Below are 20502 nucleotides of genomic sequence, written 5' to 3'. Positions count from 1 at the left end.
ACATAAATGAATGTCTGTGGCTGTATTCCAGGATACTTTATTTACAAAAAGTGGTATCCAGGGCCTACAGGCCTTAGCTTACCAATTCCTGGGCTAGGTTATGCTAGTGTATTAAACATTCTTGAAATCTCACTCGTCCAAGATATCAAATAGTTATTTTATTTTTCTCTTCCTCACGCTACATGTTTATTTTAGATATATCAATGGCACTCTGCTCATTGCAGTTTTTCAGGGATACTAGCTAAGACATCTTGTTGGCATTCAAACAGAAAAGAATGTTCTGGCAATTAAATATTTACTTTGGAAGACATACTCATCACACGCATTCAATCACTCATTGGCTAGAAATATGATGGACCACGCATAATCCTCTAAGTGTATAAAGTGACCAGGAAGGGTAATCTTATGGCAGTCAAAAAACAGACAAATCAAATGAGTGGCTCTAGTGTCCACTTAGGTGAGTTTTAACCTTTTTTAAATAGATTCATTTCTTTTTCCTTCGATATTAGTATTCTTATATTTATCTTCTAATTTACCAATTCTTGTTCCAGATGTGTCTACGTTTTTATTTTAAATGTCCATTTACATTTTAATTCTAATGACTATTTTTTATTTTTAAAAATGCAATATGTTCTTTTTTAAATCTGTCATTTACACATATTGTTTTGTGTTTGCTTTGGTGTTTTCTAGGGGCTCATTGGTGTATTTCATTCATCTCTTTATCAGTCTGCAGCTTATCGCCTGGGTGTCTATCTGGTGGTGTTTGGTCTAAATCCACCTCCTCCCCCCAAGTCAGGGAGCCTCAGTGTCACTGCACATGCTAACTCATGGGGCTCTTGGTTCTATTTTTGCTTCTGTCATGCCGTAAAATGTTAAACCAGTATAGCCACAGAATTGCAGAATTGAAAGGCTCTCTTTCATCTTTTGAGGTAGATGACAACCTTAACATCATGTTAATGGGGGAAAATTATTTGATGATGTAGAGAAAAACTTCAGCTAAAGCAGATAATTAATGTTTCTCCTAATGTCCGTTATCATCAGTATAGCAGATAGCAGTATAGCAGAAAAAATACTATATTTTTAATGTAAAATCTAAAGGAAAAAACAACGTCAGATAATCTGTATGAATTATTTTATATACTAATCACAACAACTTCACAAATTTGGTATTTTTAAAATGAGTAATAAAATAAGAAATATAAGGCTAACTTGCCCTCAGTCATTCAGCTAATAAACGGTGAAGCTAGGATTTGAACCCTGGATCTCACTCAATGCCTATACCTTTTGACTCTTTTGTGGACATTTTCTTCCTTCAGTGTTGTAAAGCAATCATATGACTTACAATTTGATAACAAAATTACAACAAAGTTTGACATTTTCAAAATAAATTAATAAAATAATTCGCTGGAATTAGCTCAGCAATCCTTTCTGTTTTCACCCTGAAGGCATAATCAGGCAAACATTTCAAAGTTCCATAATTTATCTGCAAATGATTGAGTCATAGAACAACATAAAATATGAAATATCTGACATAAAATCTACCTAAAGCAATTTATGAAATACCTGAAGGAATACTAAATGTTAAAAACCAACAATATAAATTTAGGTCAGGTCAATAAGACAAGCTTTCCAGGTTTCAGGACTAGAAATTATGCTCATGTGAGTAACTGTCCCTCAATTCTGGTATCATTCAAAACAATTACTAAAATATGAAATTAAATGGCTGATCAAATCCAAGCATATACTTAGTCAACAGGAGCCGGGCAGCTTTCATTATTCATTATTCATTAAGATCAGCAAAGAATTCCCACCACCCTTCTCAAATTTAGCATTTAATTTTCAGAGAAGCAGCAGAGATGATCTTCGTGTTTCTAGCTGATTAAGTCGGTAGTCCCTGGATAGGTTTGTGTGCTTGCAGGGAGTATTGCCACATCCTTAAAAGGTTCCTTGAAGAACTTAAAGCCCATATGAAAAGATGCCACACAGATTTCTGAGTAATGGGCAGGGGACATGCGAAGGGATAAGTCAATTCCCATCTCCAATCTCACCTCCCTGTAGTATTTCTTTTTCTTTCTTTTCTATTTTGTTTTTTTTTTTGTTTTTGGACCGAGTTTCACTCTCGTTGCCCAGGCTGGAGTGCAATGGCATGATCTTGGCTCACTGCAACCTCCCCCTCCCGGGTTCAAGCAATTCTCCCTCAGCCTCCCAAGTAGCTGGGGTTACAGGCATGCGCCACCACGCCTGGCTAATTTTGTATTTTTAGTAGAGACGGGGTTTCTCCATGTTGGTCAGGCTGGTCTCGAACTCCCATCCTCAGGCGATCCACCTGCCTCGGCCTCCCAAAGTGTTGGGATTACAGGCTTGAGCCCCTGTGCCCAACCTCCTCATGGTGTTTCTTAGCATTCCCCATTAGACAGTTCAACAGAAATAATCATAGTGAGCCTATTAATAAATGAATAAAAGGTTTATGGACTCATGTGTTCATGTATGGGAAGGATAAATTAAGTAGATTATGTATACTATATAAACTAGCACTGGAATAAATTCCACTACAAAAAAAGAATCCTAAATGTTATATCCTTAAGCTCAGTGAAGTATTCAAATAGCAGAATGGGAGTTTGAATTTTTATTAATTTCAGTGCTGTTTTAATTTTCTGGCCATCAGGCAAGATCCAGTCTGCTCAGCACATCACTTGTGCACATGACTCTTCAACAACTTTTCCAAAGGCTTCTTCCGTCCAAATAGTAGCCCCTTAACACTGCCTGTAATAAAATATTGCATCATAATTAGTGACCCGGGATGAACCTAGGTTGCTGTCTTTGAAAGAAATTTGAACTTAGAGTTGGGAGATGTGAGTTATAATTCTCACCCCACCTTAAAATATCTGTTTGACTTTGGGCAATTAAGTTAATCTTTCAGAAATTCTGATTCTGGAACTGTAAAATGAGAATTATAATACCTGTCTTCTGTTGAGTAGATGAAATCAGATAACGCACATGAAGGCACTTTAATGTGAAAGTGCTATACATTTGGAAAGAATTATTATTCTTTGACTCTGAGCTGTCCTTCAGCTGAATCTACTTGTAAAAACTTTGGTGAGGTCCAAAAGTATCTTTTTAAAGTGCTGTATCCCCAGACTGCTGACTAATAACAATGAATCAAAATAGAAAACATACATACACGCACACACATATGCACACACATATCTTTCTACTATTCAATGGGTCAACCAATTTTAATAAGTTGTAACAGTTTTTTACTTTTCTTTTTTGAGATGGGGTCTCACTCTCTTGTCCACACTGAAGTGCAGTGGCACAATCTCAGCTCACTGCAACCTCTGCCTTCCAGGCTCAAGTGATCTTCCAACCTCAGCCTCCCAAGTAGCTGGGACCACAGGTGCATGCCACCACAACCGGCTAATTTTTTTTGTATTTTTTGTAGAGACGGGGTTTCACCAGGTTGCCCAGGCTGTTCTCAATCCCCTCTGCTCAAGCCGTCTACCTGCCTCGGCTCCCCAAACTGCTGGGATTTACAGATGTGAACCACTGTGCCCGGCTGGTTTTTCACTATCTTTTCTACTACCACCCATTGAATGGAAATAAATCTGTAAACTTTTTTTCTCTATCTTTACATATTGTGAACTCTTTTCATAATATCAAATATTTTCTTTATGACTTTTTTTTTTTTTTTTTTTTAGTGATGGGGTCTTGCTCTGTTGCCCAGACTTGGGTGTAGTGGTAAGATCATAACTCACTGCAACCTCGAACTCCTGGTTCAGGCGATCCTCCTGCCTCAGCCTCCCAAGTAGCTAGGACTACAGTGTGCACCACCACACCCAGGCATAACATTGTTTTATCAGCTGCTTACTATGTCATCATTTGACATGATAATTATAATTCCTATTTATTACTATAATTTATTTACTGTGACATTGTAAACAATGATGTGACAAATTTCATAATACTTATATACACGATGACCATACATTCTGGTTTGCTCAGGAAAGGGCCAGTTTACAGCTGTTGTCCTACTGTAAGTATTTAGAGAAAACCCTTTTCCCTGCAAAAGTCTCCTAGTTCGGTCAATAAATTGTATTGTCACTCTATCTTAAAGATTCTTACTTATTGCCCTTAAGAAAATTGACAATGGAATTGCTGAGTAAAAGATAATAATTAATTCTACTTGTTTTCTAATGTGAAATACATATTCATTTCTGAAAATGAATTGAAGGTATTGAAAATTTGCAGATTTCATGAATGAAGGCGTTAAAAATATGCAGATTACTTATGTAGGTACTACATATGCTTGGACTATTTTAAACAGTTATTTTTGTCCCTTCCTCTTTCAGTTCTACTGTGCGTCCCTTATGACTTCAACATTGCTAAAGTTCTGAGCAAAGCGATGTCCAGTCGAATGTTCTGTCTCTCTATCATCAGGACTGACTTTGAATTGGTCCCCTAACTCAGCTCAGTATGTTCCCCGAATGGTGCCATGCTTTCCCTGCACATGCTGGTCGGCCATCCTGAAACATGCCTGCCCTCATTATTATTATTATTATTATTTAGACGGAGTTTCACTTTTTGCCCAGGCTGGAGTGCAGTGGCACAATCTCAGCTCCCTGTAACCTCTGCCTCCCGGGTTCAAGCGATTTTCCTGCCTCAGCCTCCTAAGTAGCTGAAGTAGCTGGGACTACAGGCATGTGCCACCATGCCTGGCTAATTTTGTATTTTTAATAGAGACAGAGTTTCTCCATGTCGGTCAGGCTGGTCTCGAACTGCTGACCTCAGGTGATCCGCCCGCCTCAGCCTCCCAAAGTGCTGGGATTACAGGATGAGCCACCGCGCCCCACCCTTCATTCTTCACCTGACTCTTACTCTTCCTTCAGGTCTTATCTTAGATTTCATTTTATCTTAGGCATACTTTTTTGACACAGTATATGTTATACTGTGGCAGAGAATGTTCGTGGTCCACAAGTACTCCATATGCTAGCTACATTCTCCAGTCTTCCTTGAAGTTAGGTTTGGGCCATTTGGCTGCTCCTGGCCAATGGGCTGGTGATACAGGAGCTAGAAGGAAATGATTTAGGCAGACAGCAAGGGTGAGAGAGTCCTTGGTAAGGTTTCCCTTTAATAAAAAGCAGCCTGAAAAATCAAGCTGCAAGCATAGATAAGCAAGCTAAAACTTGCATAGGGAAATGCCAGCAGCTGTGCCAATAGAAAAGGGATACCTGGAAGCCAGGTATATTCAACATGGAGGTTCCCTCTTCCTTTTTCTTCATCACCACATGTGCAGTAAAAAAGCAGGCAATATGGTGCCGACCGGATAGAGAACCCATCTGCATAATAAAAGATTAGGGTGGGGTGGGCAGCATCTTCACACACTATGTGAATGGCGCACCTGGTCCAACCAATCTCTCGTGCCCTATGTAAATCAGACACCACATCCTCAAGGTCGTCTGTAAAACCCTGTGTATTTTGTCACAGAACCAGAAGACCTACTGGAGCGCTCTTGTCTCTCTGCAGGAGAGAGATACCACAGATTCCAAAATTAATAGAAATTTTGAATACTGTTTTGTGAATTTATTTTTTTTCCACATCTGGATATGTTGTAATCTCTTTCCATGTCTTCTATGTCAGGATATAAAGTCCACACAAAGTTTCCAGTAGAATTGCCATTTTTCTTCTTCCTTATCATGCTAATCTTAAAAGTGATGTGTTCCAGATAGGTAGTTTCAAGATAGAACAGGACTCTTTAATTTGTATGAGACTTAGGTTAACTGAGAAATAATCCTTAAATTATTTTAAGTACCTGAGATTTTAGAGCTTTTACACTGTAACCAAATCTGTTAACTCTCCTGACTTATAGGAATCTTGGTTCCAAAAGTAGGGTAATGATGTTACAAAAACCTAATTTATGTGGCATTGAATAAGGAGTTGAGCAGTTAACAGTGAGGCTAAGAAGATGGTGATCCATTTTTTGCAGTGAAAAGTGAGAACAGGTACAATGTGCCTGCAGTGTTAGAAGGAAATAATACAAAATTTAAAAGGCAGTTGTTACTGAGATATTAGCAACTACTGGTGGATTGAGAAGGTATTACAAGAAAGACAAGAACTCAGTAATTCATTAGCCTCCTTATAAGTAGAAATGAACTGGAATGAAATAGAATCCAGAAAATTGGGTCCTTGCAGGGTTAGAAAAGCCGACTGTTTCTAAAGCCCAAACTGTAAGAGAAGGGATTACAAAAGGCTTTGAATCACAAATGCTCAGTAAGATAAAGTGATTCTAGGCAAAGATCAGATTGAGTTTTAAGGTATTTTAATTAAGTTGAGAGAGAGAGGTGTGAGGGAAAAAATGAAAAGTAATAAAGTGGCTCTAAAATCTATGTCTCTTCAGATGTCTAGGTGTGGTTGCTGGTACCTGGAACTGAGTGAAAGTCCATGAGTCAGAATCTGATTAACTTTTTGAGACAATGAATAACCTAAGAAGCCACAAGTTCAGAATGTAAAAATATCTTTTACTGAAACAATTCTAAAACCCTCGGAAGAAACTTCCCGACAGTAGAGTCAGGGAATCTAGAAGAAATGTCAAATGAGCCCTTCCAGGAGTAGAACCATGACTACCTCTTGAGTCCTCCTCCACCTTAGGGGATGAAAACTTCACAGTCCTCCAAGCACAATTGCTATGGCTGGTGACTGTTGCTGTCTCCCTCACGTTCCCTTTTTAAAATGGGAGTATTTACTACAGTTATCCTATTCTGGTTACACCACTGTGTACTGAATGTTTTGCGTATGTGTGTGTTTGTGTGTGTAGGTTTACAGGGGAGGCAGTTAAGGAGAAAAGGAACATCTTAGTTCTCAACTCTCTGGATCAAGAGTTGACTCTTCTGTCCTAATGGAGAGAATACTGTATATTGCCTGGTTCGAGTTGGATGCCTGTGCTATTCATCCATTGCCTCTCAGTTCCAATATCACCCTTTTTACTGCCTTGTTGAAATAAATCTGCAATCTTAACTCTTTTTCTTCCACCAGCTAGCACTAATTCACTACAAGGCACTGGAGAGAGATTCTGGCAGAGAAGAATTTTGCCTCCTGCTTCTGGCATGTTCCCTGGGCCTGCTCCTGTAGTGTGCATGGTTCTCCTGCATCAGGCTCTGCATTGCATGGCAGTCAGCAGCTCTCAATGGCTGGCACCTTGCCTGGCAGCTCTTCTTTGAGCACTTTGTCATAGAGTGCCTCCAGTAAGAAAGATGCCTCCTGGTGAACAGTTTTCCTGGAGGGCAGTTTTCCAGCAAATTCCAAAGGGCCTATTTCCAGCAAGATCTGCCAGGATGGCTTCTCTACGTATATTATCTCTATATACAGTGACTTCTCTGCCATCATGAGCCACAAAATGGTCTCTCCAGCCAGGTTGGATCTCAGCTTTGGGTGGGGAATGGCCACTGCAGAGGGCTCTTCCTTGGGCGTGATGTCTCGGCTCCATAGCTGTGACTGTTCCTCATGTTTACTATTTCTATGTTCTTTAGAGTTCTCTTGACTTCCAGTGACCTAATTCCTGATTACTCCAATTCCCTATTAGAATATTTATATTACCATAACTGTTAAAGTACTGTGTAGTTTTTCTCCTGACTGACCCAGACATTACAATGTCCTGACAGGGTTGAGCTTTAGCTTTTCCTCCTGGGGAAGTGTGAATACATTTCAAATGTGGAGGAAAAGAGTCTCAGAATATTTAACCAAAAGCCAAAGAGTTTGTGCTCTTCAAATATATCCATTCATCTTGTAAATGTCACAGTCTCCTTTGCAAGTAGATTCCATGTTACTTAGAACCATGTTTTTTACTTCATATCACAGCACGCATAGGACCAAAGAGTATGGTTTATCTACTGATTTCTTTTGCCAAAAGACAAAGTTACAAGAATTACATTTAAAGATCTAAGGTTGCTTTATTTGAGGTCCTAGAATTGGGCAACACTTCATTTCATAAAATGGAATAAGTTCCAGTGAGCTGAGCAGAGGACATTGGTTTTATAGGCAGAGCAGGGCTGAAGAAAGCAGAAACAAAGAACAGGAAGTGATTGGTCCTTTCAAATTTATATTTCTTGTAAGGTAGGGAAACGGAAAAAAAACAATAGAAAAGTGATTGGCTAACATCAAGTTACTTCAGGTTACCTTTTGTTTAAGAGTTAAAGGCAGAGGGAACTTCATTACCATGCCAATTGAAACTGGCCTGTTTGGGAAATTTGCCTATCTCTCCCTCCAGATTTCTCAAGTTGGATAACTCAGTTTTGGTTTGGTGATGTGGAGCCTCAGCATAAGTGACTCCATTTTGACTTTTAGTTTGGTCTGTTGGGCCCTTGTGTGTGCACTTAGTTTGTAACAATTTCCTTCTATAATTTTTATTCAACACTCTTATAAGTTCCCTGAAGGTAGGGACCATGGCTTAGTGGTCAACATTATATGCCAGGTATTCAGCATATAACCAGTACTTAATGAGTATTTGTGATTCAATGAGTGAGTGCCTGATCACTCAGGGAGATTAAGTTTCTTGGACACTTACCATGTGCTGGCAATCTTCTAAATAGTTTGATAAATCATCTCAGCTGAAACAGCAACTCTATGAGGTCTATATTATTATTATCTCCATTTTACAGATCAACAAATTAAGAGGTTAAGTTTTTCTAAAAGAAAGTGTGTTTCGAATAAGACACACCAAATCAAAGGGCTCCATTAGAAACAGTGCACTCAACCGGGCACAGGCTCATGTCTGTAAGCACTTTGAGAGGCCAAGGCAGGTGGAGCTCTTGAGCATAGAAGTTCAAGCCCAGCCTGGGCAACACAGAGAAATCCCGTCTCTACCAAAAAAAAAAAAAAAAAGAACTACCAAAATTAGCCTAGTGTGTTGACACATGCCTATAGTTCCAGCTACTAGGGAGGCTGAGATGGGAGGATTGCTTGAGCCTGGGAGGTCAAGGCTGTGGTGAATCAATAATGGTGCCACCCTGGGCCAGTGTAAGACCCTGTCTGGAAAAAAAAAAAGCATATATATATAAAATAAAAAAAGAAACGGCATACTCTATTCTCTCCCATGGTTATCAAGATTCTGCCCAAATTACTGGTGTATTTGGCTGACTTTCTTCCTTATTCCAGTCTTCTGCTTATTTGCTACTCAGGTGATGAGCAAAAGCTCAGGAAGAGTGGTACTGATGGAGAGGATAAATGCTTACCCAAAGTCACATAAGTTGGCATATCTGCAGGGAAACATCACGTTAGCCTTTGAGGAGAGAGGTAAGTTCTTAGGCTGTATTAAGATTCTTTCGAGGCACAGGACTAATAGGATAGATGTATATATGAAGGGGAGTTTATTAAGGGGTGTTGACCCACACGATCACGAGGTGAAGTCCCACAATAGGCCATCTGCAGGCTGAGGAGCAAGGAAGCCAGTCCGAGTCCCAAAATCTCAAGAGTAGGGAAGCCAACAATGCAGCCTTCAGTTTGTGGCGGAAGGCCTGAGGGCCCCTGGGAAATCATTGGTGTAAGTCCAAGAGTCCAAAAGCTGAAGAACTTGGAGTCTGATGTTCAAGGGCAGGAAGCATGCAGCACAGGAGAAAGATGAGGGTCAGAAGACTCAGCGAGTCTGCTCTTTCTATCTTCTTCTGCCTGCTCTATTCTAGCTGAGCTGGCAGCTGATTAGATGGTGCCCATCCAGATTGAGAGTGGGTCTACCTCTCCCAGTCCACTGACTCAAATGTTAATCTCCTTTGGCAATACCCTCACAGACACACCCAGGAACAATACTTTGCACCTTCAATCCAATCAAGTTGACACTCAATATTAACCATCACACAGGCTATGCAGGGATCCAAACAGGAAAATGTGTAACAATTTCAGAAGTGGCAAAAAGCAACAAGGAGATGGAAAAAGATGTGAAGGATGTGACAGTGAATGTGGGTCACCCCCAAGGCTCTTTGTGGCAAGACAACGCTGGAGCTCCTCCTTTGCATGAAACTGATTGATGCTGCAAGGTCCTGAAGGAAGACAGATGTTTTTTGTTTTGTTTTGTTTTAGTGCAGTTCTCCAGTAAAAAGAAAACCCAGGCGGTGAATAAATTCAGTCTTCTCCTTTGGGAGAAGTTCACTTCTACTGGAGCCAGAATCTGCTTTTACATACCCTGAACTAGAGGGTCAGAGTATCCTCAAAAGGCTTTCTTGGTACTTCAATTCTGATATCCACCGATCCTTAGAACTACCGCTGCTGCTCCAAAACCTCATACCCTGCTTTCTCCAACCCCTGAGAGAGAGATATTGGCTTGAGTTAGTCTCAATTTTGTTATGTATCCTGGACTAGGTGCTTGGAATGGCTGAGTGTCCCTCCAAGCAGATGGAACAGCCCCCATGCCATTCTTCCATATTAGTTAGAAATACGTTCAGCTGCCTGAATTAGAAAATCCCATGACAGAGGCATTAGGGAACAACACTTTGGTTTTCTCCAAAAGAGCAGGGAGGTAGGCAATTACTATGATTATTTTAGTGGCTCTACCAAATTAGGTCCAAAGTCTCTTCCATTTTTGTGGCCTTCCTCTCCTGGTCACAGCAAGGTTGCTGCCACTCAAGCCATCATATCTGTGTCCCGTGCAAGATGGGAAGACTATAAAAGGGGAAAGGGCTCTTGGAGGCCATTCTATTTTCTATAATCAGGAAAGCAAATATTTTCGTAGCTCATCTCTTCACACCCACTTCCCAGCAGACTTCCATGGGCAGCAAGTCTTCCCACAGAAGCAAGGGAAGCTGGAAAATTAGGGACCACTTTTATCAGAAGTGTCTCTGCACAATCATGCCTTGGAATGGATATGTTGCTGCACCCCAAAAAAGTAGTGTGTCTCAAAACAAGGAAAAATAAGAGACTAAATACTTGATGGGCAACCAACTGTATTGGCCATTTCTTCTATTTAATTTAATACATCAGATCTTACTCTGCTTCCCTTAGCTGTATGGTCTCACCTCTTGCAATTTTACTTTGAGGTCCCTGCATGCTTTACGTCCAGACTGTAGAAGGATTGAGCCTGCTGAGGCTGTGCAACAGGGTAGTACATAGCGTGTGGTATTTTACAGGTTGAAAAAAACTTTTTTTAAACTTTTATTTTAGTTTTGGAGGTACATGTGAAAGTTTGCCACATAGGTAAACTCATGTCATGGGGGTTTGTTGTACAGATTATTTCATCACCCAGGTATTAAGCCCGGTATCCAATAGTTATCTTTTCGCTCCTCTCCCTCCTTCCATCCTCCATCCTCAAGTAGAACTCAGTGTCTATTGTTTTCTTCTTTGTGTGCATAAGTTCTCATCATTTAGCTCCCACTTATAAGTGAGAACGTGTGATATTTGGTTTTCTGTTCCTATTTTAATTTGCTGAGGATAATGGCCTCTAGCTCTATCCATGTTCCTGCAAAGGACATTATTTCATTCCTTTTCATGGCTGCATAGTATTCCATGGAGTATATGTATTACACTTATCCAGTCTACCACTGATGGGCATTTAGATTGATTCCATGTCTTTGCTATTGTGACTAGTGCTGCAGTGAACATTTGTGTGCTTGTGTCTTTATGGTAAAATGATTTATATTCCTCTGGATATATGCGCAGTAATGAGATTGCTGGGTTTAATGGTAGTTCTGCTTTTAGCTCTTTGAGGAATCACCATACTGCTTTCCACAATTGTTGAACTAATTTACACTGCCACTAACAGTGAATAAGTGTTCCCGTTACTCCACAACCTCACTAGCATCTGTTACTTTCAGACTTTTTCATAATAGCATTCTTACAGGTGTGAGATGGTATCTCATTGTGGTTTCCATTTGCATTTCTCTAATGAACAGTGATATTGAGCTTTTCTTCATATGCGTGTTGGCTGCATGTATGTCTTCTTTTGAAAGGTGGCTGTTCATGTCCTTTGCCCACTTTTTAATGGGGTTGTATGTTTCCTTTCATAAATTTATATAAGTTCCTTAAGGATGCTGGATATGAGACCTTTGTCAGATGCATAGTTGGCAGACATTTTCTCCCATTTTGTAGGTTGTCTATTTACTGTGTTAATACTTTCTTTTTCTGTGCAGAAGCTCTTAAGTTGAATTATATCCCACTTGTCAATTTTTGCTTTTACTGCGATTGCTTTTGGTGTCTTTGTTATGAAATCTTTGTCCGTTCCTATGTCTAGCATGGTATTGCCTAGGTTGTCTTCCAGGATTTTTTACAGTTTTGGGTTTTACAATTAAGTCTTTAATTCATCTTGTGTTGATTTTTGTTTATGGTAGAAGGAAGAGGTCCAGCTTCAATCTTCTGCATATGGCTAGCCAGTTATCCAAGCACCATTTATCGACTAGGGAGGCTTTTCCCCATTACTTGTTTTTGTCAGAGAAGAAATATGTTAATAGTCCTGATAACATTCCCGTATCTTGAATGTTCTGCTAACATTCCCCTATCTACAAAGCATAGCACCTGGGGTGGTGTTGAGTCTGGATTCCTTGGAAGTGTCAATATACACCAGATAATGGCCAGTTTTCCACAAGAATATAGATGACTAGCACTTCCTGTCACAATACCTGGCACAGTGAGTAATTTACTTTTGTTTTTTTTCTTGTTTATCTGTTGTTCTCTCTTTCTCTCTCTCTCTGTCACACACACACACACACACACACACACACACACACACACACTGCTGTTTACAATTTGGCAATGCATTTGTTGTCCATTCAAAAGCACTCATTGACAAAGCTGGGCTCTCTCGAGTGTGGCTGAGATGGTGTGCACTTAGTGGCACTGCAGAACCCCAGGGCCTGGGCACCAGGGCTGCACCTGCCGAGCAGCCCGCCTGTGAGACCCATCCTCACCCGCTCTGCTGCTCAGTGGCGGCCTCTGCCTTGCCTGCTGGAGCAGGGCTCTTCAGCCGAGGACAGGACAAGTCTCTCCTTTATTCAAGTCTTTCACTGAGCTTCCAGAGCTGCAGTTGCGAATCTTTTGTTTTTATTTGTAAACTAAGTGAATTTGACATGGAAATCACCAAAGGGGAATACATTTGGAACATTGAAATGCCATTTTTACAGGCACATTTCTAATCATAGCTGCCCTTTAAAACCCACATACAATTGTCGCCTTGAGTTCCCCTGTTTTCCAGCCTCAGTGCGGCTCTCTTTGCAAATCCCACAGCATGACAACAACAAGATTTCATTTTTAGTCAGACTTGACACTGGCTAAACACTAACGTGGGCTCTTTATGTTTCCATAAACTCTCTTATCACAGAGCCACCAGTAGAGCATGGGAAACTGAAAACTAAGTTCCAATTAGAGACTGTGTTGGTCCACTCAGGGTGATATGGCTCCCTGTGTTTTTAGAGAGGGAAAGAGCATAAAAGAAGAAGGCTGTGTGCCCCAGCTTGCACCTGAAGGAGCTGTGCCCACTATGGTGGCATGGGGAAATGTCACTCATTAGCTGGCTTGCCTCCTAGCCTAGAATTTGTTCTTACCTTCTCTGTCTTCTCCTAAGCCATCCCTTTCTCTGAGCAAATCCAATGCCTTAGAGCACCGCCAACGTATTCACGTGTACAATTAATTTTAATGTCACATGTATAACCATAACTCCGTGTGGTGACTCACAGTGCCCGCATTATCCTCTTTGCCAAGTAAATGGTAAAACACTGAACGACCCTCTAATTGATCTCTGGGGTCACAACAAGACCTGACAACGGGACTCACCAGGCACAAGAACATGATGGAGAAGTCTGAAAACAGAAAATGGAGAGGAATCGGGGAGAAAATCCACTGAGTTCATTTTCACTCCCATAATGAAAAGAAATCTGGTTCAGCCTGGAGGATTACAAAATAGGACAAGACCAAGGTGACCCCAGCTGCAGCGTAAATTTATTTTATAGTTATTATATTTTAACTTAAATGCTACATTTGTCCCATTTATTATGGCACAAGGTTGGAAAATTTGGTGTGATATCAGGAGGAGAATGGATCCAGAATATCTGGAGTATGTCTTATCGTCCTACCCACAATTTCCCCAAAATCAGTGTTTAAAAAATATTTATCAATATATGTAGAGGTTATTTTGGAAGCCCATGGAAAAAGGGAACTTACTATTTTCCTCACCATGTATCTGGTACCCAGAAGTAACCACAATAATAAATAACTACACTATTAAAAGGCAACATTTATTGTGTGCTTACTTTGAGCCAGATATTGCTTGAAGTACTGTATTAACCAGCTCCAGGGGCTATAATCTTAATCATGACATCCTATTGATCCCGTAACTTATAAATATAACATAGTATGCAGTTAATAAATATTTATTTTAGCCATCTCCAAGAACTTTGGGAGACAGTTTTGTTCTGCTATTTACTTTTTTTTTTTTTTAACCTATATAAGGTTTGAAATGGAGAAATAAAATAATAGCAAGGAGGAAGTCTGTAAGCACAGAACATACTGGCTTGTTTATTCTGCCTCTCTTTGGTTCAGATGAGGGAATATAGTTGAAGATTCACACATTCTGGTCTATTGTTCTAAATGGATGATCCCAAAGACTTATTCTTGGCCAATAGGGAGCTGTTAGACCTTTTTCTTGCTTTAACAGCTTTCTGGACACTTAAAGAGATAAAATAAGGAATAAATCATTTGATGCCCCTACTTTGCCACTGGGAACATTGGGTTAACAGCACTCACAAGCTGCAGAACAAGTCTCCTTGGAGAGGTGAATTCACTTACTCCTCTCCCCAGCTCACAGCAGCTTTTAGCTGTTTATCATAATTCTGACCTCTGAGCATAAATTTGAAGAGATAATGGATGAAAAAACACTCTATTAAAAATATAGTGCAGGAAGCCAGTGCTCTCTGATGATTTTATTATTTTGTTTCTATAACTGAGATTCATCATAGAATCCACAGACGGAGAACATTAGGGATGATCTTGCCCAACTTGTTCAATTTTTAGACGGAAGAATTGAAGATGGAGAAACTTAATAAGGCCACAGAGCTTGTACTGGGCAGTGTTAGAACCTCAACCAAGATCTCCTGACATCCAAACTAGAGTTGTTTTTCCCAAAGTGGCAATTCCTCCGGCAAGGGGGCCTATATTATATGCATTGCATAAGACACTGGGGAATACAAAGAGATGGGTGTAAGAGAAGACTTAGTGGTTAGAATAGAGCTATTCTTTGAAGGAACCGGATACACGGAAAGTGGGTAGAGTGAAATAAAACACAGGCAGGCAGATAAAACGTGATCATTGAGGAGGGGATGTAATCACCTAGCAGGTTCTTCCTGCCTGCTGCACAGACAAATCCAATTCCCTGAGACTGTGGTATTCCAGTCAAGAAATGAGTTTAACTGATGCAAGGCCAGACACACAGGATAACTGGAGTTGATCTCAAAAGATCAATCTTAGGTTCTACAATAGAGATGAGATCTATGGGAGCAATTGGGGAAGTCACAAATCTTGCGACCTCTGGCTACATGACTCCTGAGCTGTAATGAGCTATAGAAATTAAGCCTACATTTGAGCAGAATTCAGACCCCTCCCATATCCCTTATTTTGTGGCCTTTTGGTTTCATCCCCCAAACAAGGAGGGGATCAGTTGTAGGGAGGGACTATTATCATCCTTGCTTCAAAGTTAAACTAAAAACTAAATTCCTCCCATGGTTATCTTGGCCTCTGCCCAGGAATGAACAGGGACAGCCAGCCTGTAAGGCTACAAGCAGGATGGAGTCAGCCACGTTACATTTCTCTCACTTTCATAATCTTTGCAAAGGTGGTTTCAGAGAAACTGTTAAGGTCATGTTTGAAGACTAGTTATAGATTAGACTAGCGCGTGAAAAGTCTCAAACAGCAGAATTAAAGGCAGTCTATCTTGTTTAAAATTCTATTATTATTTATTCGACTGCATATTCACAAATTATGCCTCAATATTTAGAAGAATGACTTACACTTAGCCTTAAAAAATCACCATGGAGATGACAGCTGACTAACAATTCTGTTTCCACCAGGAAGGCTCTCACAGGCAGTCAAGACCAGAACATTTTTTTCAAGCACTTAAAACATTGGCTAAAAGTCTTCTCATCAGAAAGAAAATCAGTCCAGATTCAAGTAACTAGACTTAATGGGACAAAACTTCCATAAAAGGTTAATTTCTGCCTTCAGCAAAACATTCATAATGGGCCATTATATGGTAAGCAGTGAAGCAGGAGAATGGGGAGTGAGCCATAGTTGATGTCATTGCAAAGCGATTTTGGAAAAAAATACAAGACTCAGGACCAACCTCTGTCCTTGCTTCACGGAGTTGACTAAATGTGACCTAACTGATTGTCTCTGAAGACTGGTGATTTGATTTATTCTCAGCAATTCTCTTTTCAAACAATTCTCTGGCTTCAACACCCACGCAAAGCTATTATACATAGTAAGAAGGGAAGGAAAGAGTTTCCACGCACCCTTTGAAACAGGTCCTAAACACTATCAAATCAGCTTATCCACACAGCAGTCCATTTTAGAACCTGAAAGATCTGAACTGCTGGCATTAATCAAATGACTTGAGTAATGCCTGAACACCCCTTCTCCACTTTTAAATGTGTTGACAGAGCCTAAAGTTAATGGTCAGGTCTATCCTTGCAGTAATATCATGTTTAGAAATTACTTCGTTGTTTATATGCACTTAGGGAATTTTACATTATACATTAGCAATAGTTGATATAACAGGGCTCTTCAAATGGGAGGGTGTTGGAAGGAGTCTTGTATTAGGTCTTGGGAAACCTGGGTTTGAGTCCTGTCTTTCCTACCTGAATGACCTCAGGAACTAATTATTTTTTAGCCTCACTTCCTCCGTGAGTAAACCGTACAAGCTAGATAAGATAAATTTAAAATCCCTTCCAGCTTTATAACTCTATGATTCCACAATTACATTCATTTTGTCCTTCAGAATATCAAACAGAACCACAAGTAGGCATTTAATAAACATTGCTAGATAGCATCACACTTGATTTTTACTGCTTGCATGTCTTCCCCTAAACCATTCAAGAATTTTAAAGTATTCAGATAAAGATTCTGCAAATTGTACATTTCATTTTGCTTATATATTTAGGCAACCATGATGACTTCAGGGTTATAGTTATAAATGATGGCATTGGCTTGTTTTAAGAAGTAAATAACTCTAGGAAAATGTATCCCAATAGAATTCAGACTATTTCTGCCCAAGGTCCCCCCTCCACCTCACACCACACACATACCTTAAAATTTCAGAAACGTATCAAATGAAAAAGACTTGTTAGCGTGGAATCGATCAATACAACAACCAGCAGCAGCAGCAGCAGCAGCAGCAGCAGCAGCAGCAGCAGCAGCAGCAAAAGCACCACTATTCATTTTGTTGCTGTAATTTTTCAGTGAAATAATGTAATTTTTTTAATGTAGATTCCTATTGTTACCAAACTGAACTGGGGTGCACTTGCCCAGCATGGTAAGGCCAAACATTCCTACCCAGGTTTTGCAGCAGGAGAAAGATAGGTGTGTATCTGCAAGGCGCCAAGCAAGGAGAATCAGGTACCTCACTCTGAAGACCTGACCTCTCTGATAGCTTACAAACAAGGGTTGTTAAACATAGGGGTAAATTTCAGGGAAGCGGAAGTTACAGGCAAAATTGTAAATCAACACATGGAGGTTATCCTTTGGTTTGGCCTATAAAGGCGAAATATCTTGAAGCGAAGGGTAACATGTCATAAGTAGATTCAAAGATTTTCTGATTTGCAATTGGTTAAGGAAAGGAAGCATCGTCTAAAGACTTGGGGTCAACAGAAAAGGATGCTAGCTTTGGCTTTTGAGGATGACTCCTTCCAGGCCTCCGAGGAAGAAATTTGGAGTAAAAGACGGCAGGCAGTCAGAGTCCAGTCCTCAGCTCCTCCTTATCTGAGGTCTACATGCCAGCAGATCTGTTTGGTGGGGGTCTGGGTTTCTGAAAAACAACTAAGGGATTTATGTTAAGATGTTATCTTTAGTTTCTATAGGGAATCAGACATCTCGCAACTCTAACTTCCTTGACTATTATTTTAAGCCACGATTACCTTTTTGCTTATCAAGTTGCTCATTTACTTTTATGTGCCTGGAATTCCCCTTGAAGAAACTCAAGATTTTCCTTTATATCTATGGTTCAGGGGCTGGCAGGCCCCTAAGAGGGATCCCTGATCTATCTCACTTTGAAAATAATTGTTGAATTATTCTGAGTAATTTCTTTTTTATCATTTTTTTCAAGGACCCTTAAATCCTATAATGAACAGCTAGCACATGGCAGATAAATGTATTTTCTTTCACTCATATGCTGAAAATAATTGTTTATTTTTAAGGGAGCTATCTACAACCAAAGAAAATATTTATTAAATAGCAGTCAAATTGAAATGATGACCTCTAAGTAAGCATCTCAAAGGTCTCCCTTGCTTATTGTTAATTACAGAATAAACAGATCTCCCGAAGCAGTGCCCCCAACAGAATGGACCTCCTCTTATCACTGGCAACTGCTATCCCGCCCCTGTCCCTCCCTGCCTCACGCTGACCCCTTATATTTATATAGTAGCGATAAATATATTGTCACATGCATCACTTCATCCTGTTCATAGTTGCCCTAAGTGGAAAGTAGGACAGGATTTTTATTTTCACTCTGGAGGGTTTTTCAGAGTTGGTGACTTGCCTGAAGTCACCCTATCAGCAGTTAACTGGAACAAGGATATAGGTCTCCTAACTCCCATTCCAGTGATATTCGTTATATTTTGTGGCATGGGAAGGAGTGAGCCATTGACGATAATATTCATCATTTATTTGTGCCCTTTTAAGTAGTATCTGGGGGAAGACAAATACCATGATTTATGGTATGTTTCCTTCGGCAAGCAAGCATGGATTGTTGGAATGCATGATAGACAATTTACACACACCTATCTATGTGCTTACCAAAATATTAGCCAGCCAAAGGGCATTTATAAATGAGAATTGGAATAAAATTGAGGAAAGGCAGGTAGGCAACCTCCATGAAGTGGCATATTCTAGTTTACCCAGTTTAGAAATCATATTCATCTGTGAATATGTTCATCTGTGAATATGATATATAGAACTTCAGTTGGATGCCAGTGATGAATGTCAATGATCATAAAGAAAGCTATTACTGGAAGTTTTTCAGTTATAGTCAAAGCTGAAACACGCTGGCTCTCTGGAAAGCCCAGATTCCTCTGAAGATCACCAGGCTGATGGATAGTGCCATGCAGTCCTAATATTTTGAAAACTGGATGTTGAATTGTGTATCTGAAAGGAACCTCTGGGCACTGCTCTTTCATAATTTTGTGACTTGCTAGACTGGGAATCTCTTCATTCCAGAGCATTAGTATTACTTGGATGCCATTCCCTAAGATGCATCTACCTGGCCATGTAGGCAAAGGTGGTGAAAATTCACAGGTAGATTCAGGCCTCTGAGTTGATATTGGAGGGGAATGTGATCAGTTGCTGGGATTGTGAGGCGTAGCTATCCCATTTTGTGTATTGTCCAGAGGTTGAGGACAGAGTATTAAAAAACTGTTTCCTTGATAATCATGTTGATAGTCTTTTTGTTTAGAGCCACAAAGGGCAGACCTTGAAAAGGTATCTCAACCTTCAATCTTTCCCCATTTAAAAAAGCCAGACCAGGTGTCACTACTATTGCTATTTACATCAGATTCTTTCTTATTAAGAGAATGTTTCAAGACCTGACCTGAGGAGACTGAATAGTGGTAAATGAAAACCAAATAGGAAAGAATGTAAATGAATGGTGGACTGAGGAGGAGGACATGGCAGACAATGGAAGAAACTGCAAATAAACACTGCACTCCAGCCTGTCGACAGAACCAAGACTCTGTCTCAGAGAGACAGGGAGTTTGAAAGAAAGAGTTTCAGTATGGAATGATTAAAAAAAAGTTCTGGAGATAATAGTTGCAAAACAATGTGTATGACACTAAATTGTACATTTTAAATGGTAAAATGGTAAATTCAATGTTATGCATATTTTACCACAATAAAAAATAAAGTTAAATTATTAAAATGTGAAAAAAATTATAAATTAACACAGCTTAAATTAACATTCAGCAACCTCACATGTAAAATAAACAGGTAAAATATGAGAGACAACTTAATTACTTTCATTCATTCAAATGAAATGCTTTATTGCCAGAAACATTGTGGTTAGAAGAGATTGGGATAGAAGAGGCAGAGGGGCACATTCAAAATGACCAAAAGGATATAATTCATACACATACAGAAAACATGCACGGTACTTGGAGAAAAAGATAGATATGAGTGATAGAGCATCGTTGTTGTTAAGACTCATACGTTCTTCCACATTTGTAGAAGCTCTGCAGCACGTGATAGTGCAGTGGAAAGAGCAAACCAGCCCTAGACTCAAATAACTGCTCCAGTCCATATTAGCTCACCAGTTTCAGGAAAGGGGCTTTACATCAC

The 20502-nt window shown here is 39.9% G+C and overlaps 1 long non-coding RNA gene across 1 annotated transcript; it reads right to left on the bottom strand.

Moving 5' to 3' along the window:
• Positions 1-2082: 2082 nt before the first annotated feature.
• On the bottom strand, positions 2083-16061 carry LOC130540857 (uncharacterized). Its single transcript, XR_008954860.2, has 3 exons — positions 15972-16061; positions 13744-13854; positions 2083-2763 (listed from the first exon to the last, which is right to left on the bottom strand). It is a non-coding gene; the product is annotated as an uncharacterized LOC130540857 (long non-coding RNA).
• Positions 16062-20502: the final 4441 nt, after the last annotated feature.

Source organism: Pan paniscus, chromosome 16, assembly GCF_029289425.2.
Source record: "Pan paniscus chromosome 16, NHGRI_mPanPan1-v2.0_pri, whole genome shotgun sequence".
NCBI lineage: Eukaryota > Metazoa > Chordata > Mammalia > Primates > Hominidae > Pan > Pan paniscus.
This window is presented reverse-complemented; position numbering and strand designations above follow the sequence as displayed.